Source organism: Microtus ochrogaster, chromosome 10 (assembly GCF_000317375.1).
Source record: "Microtus ochrogaster isolate Prairie Vole_2 chromosome 10, MicOch1.0, whole genome shotgun sequence".
NCBI lineage: Eukaryota > Metazoa > Chordata > Mammalia > Rodentia > Cricetidae > Microtus > Microtus ochrogaster.
The window spans coordinates 50415826-50418265 of record NC_022016.1 but is presented as its reverse complement, the minus strand read 5'-3'; the positions used below and the strand labels follow the sequence as shown (position 1 = coordinate 50418265).

The 2440-nt window shown below is 46.8% G+C and overlaps 1 protein-coding gene across 2 annotated transcripts in view; it reads left to right on the top strand.

The window, feature by feature from the left end:
• Pafah2 (platelet activating factor acetylhydrolase 2) overlaps positions 1-2440 on the top strand; it is a 26028-nt gene that overhangs the window by 2650 nt on the left and 20938 nt on the right. The gene's annotated exons all lie outside the window — the stretch shown is intronic.

The following is a 2440-nucleotide window of genomic DNA, read 5'->3' as shown; positions in this document are numbered from 1 at the left end:
GTTACATGACCGCCCACTGTCAAAGTGTGTAAAATAGGAATACAGGTCAAACATTTGCTGGTAAGAAATCATAAAGGAGCCGGGCGGTGATGGCACACACCTTTAATCCTAGCACTTGGGAGACAGAGGCATGCGGATCTCTGTGAGTTCAAGACCAGCCTGGTCTACAAAAGCTAGTTCCAGGATAGCCAGGACTACAGAGTGAGTTCCAGGACAGCCAGGACTATGCAGAGAAACCTGTCTTAACCCCCCCAAAAAGGAAATTGATTTTAAAATGATTTGGCATGCATATCATTTTACTACTCATTAAAAGCAAAAGCAAATTTGCCTCTATGAGCTGGATGGACTTGTTTATGCTGAGAATGTCGCTTACATAAATACCTAGTACAAAATGACAGAACCATCCTTAGGGGCATTTCAGAAATTGGAAATTTCATCTTAATCCCAAGCCAAGATTCATTTAACACTTTTTTGTGTGTGTGTGAAACTCAAATTAGCATCCCAAACACCAGTCCTTTTTTTTTTCAAGATTTATTTTTATTCTTTTTAATTATGTGTGTAGATTGCATGTTGACGTGTGGGTATGTGCCTGTAGCTATGTGCGTGTGATTTTGAGTATTCACGGAGACCAAAGGTGTCAGGTCCTGTGGAGCTGAAGTTGCGGAGAGCTGCGAGCCACCTGATGTGGGGCGCTGGGAATCAAACTTGGGTCCTCTGGAAGAGCAGCCAGTGCTCCCTAATCACTGAGCCATCTCTCCAGCCACCCCAGGTGCCAGTCTTTAAAAATCCAACATTCCAATCCAGTCCAATCCAAAACTAGACTAGCTTGATACCGACACATGGAGGAATGATGGTGGAAACATGAAAGGTCTTCGTTTTCTGTGATTAAGCCCAGAAGAACAGAGATCTTTGTACGGTAAAAACACTGTAATTCGTGGGACGCAGCAATATCAAATCTGCGCCCAGGTGTTTCCGGTAGCCTTTTTGACATAGCCAGGCATGATGGCATGGCATAGTACACGTGCGTGCAGAGCCCAAGGCACCAGAGAAGTTTCCAGATACAGCTTGGGCAAGCAGTGCCAGAAACACCTTGGATTCATATGCCATGGATTTTCAATTAATTTCCGGTCGTCTGAGGACATGCTAGCCTGTGCTACCTAACCTGCAAACCCTACCCCTGGCAGTTGTATACCACAAGGGCTGGAGAAAGTTCTAATTCTCTCTGAGCCTGGGTTTCAACATCTGCCAACTGGATCCGTGGCTCCCACGTGGTGGTTTATGAGACTTTTATTGGACTGGTTCCTGCTAGGTGCACAGCCCTCCAGTTCTCTCTCAGACATTGGGCTCCCAGGGCTCTTTCTGTCCACACCATGGGGTGCAGTCTGCCTGCCCTCCCTTAGGTGTGTTAGTGCACTCTCTGTCGGTTCATCCGTAATATATACATGCGGCTTTATATCCCAGAATGCCACACGTCTCAGACGCTGCCAACCCTCCAGCTCTTGTCTGCACTACAGGCAAGGAGATCTGTTTTCAAGATGGTGGAGTGTAGTGGCTCACATTGGTCAGTCTGGAAGGCAGAAGCTGCAGGGTCCTGAGTTCAGTGGGTGCTGTGTGGTGATGCCCTGTCTTACACCAAAAGAAGCCCGGATCTGACCTTGCTAGTATCTTGAAGAGTGCCTGGCAGATTGAGGTCTCAGTAAACATTTGTTGAGTACATCAGTGTTCTTCTAAATGAAACCTTTTTTTCCCCTCCCTCCCTCCCTCCTTCTTTCTCTCTCTCTCTCTCTCTTCCTTCTTTCTTTCTTTCTTTCTTTCAGAGTGTTAGATCCCCTGGGACTGGAGTTACAAATGGTTGTGAGTCACCATGTGGGCGCTGGGAATCAAACCCGGGTCCTCTGGAAGAGCAGCCAGTGATCTTAACCACTGAGCCATCTCTCCAGGCCCTAAATGAAGCATTTTAATAGCTTTTTTAAAACTTAATTCTGTTTTTATATTTTCAAGTATTGAGATTGGAGGTGCACACTGCACACAATTGCAGCGTATTTGAAAAATGATTTATTCTAGTTTTAATTATATGTGCGTTCATGTGTTTTGTGTGTGTGTGCGTGTATGTTTGTGTGTGTGTGTACCTGAACATAGGTACCTGAGGAAGACTGTAGAGCATCAGACCCCTGGAGCTGGAGTTAGAGGTGGTTGTGAGCCTCTAACTCCCGAGGTGGGTGCTGGGAATTTGGGTCCTCTGCAAGAGCCGTGCTCCCTCTTGGCTGCTGAGACAGCCCCACAGAGCATCTGTCACTTGTGTGATTGTGTTCCAGTGTCAGTCCTCCCTGCTAGAGTAGCCTCTGTGAAAGCAGACACCACGCCTGTTTTCTGTGCCCCCATGCGTATGACAGTGTCTGGAGTCAGTGTCCCGGGGAATACTCATTCGTAAAGGAACACA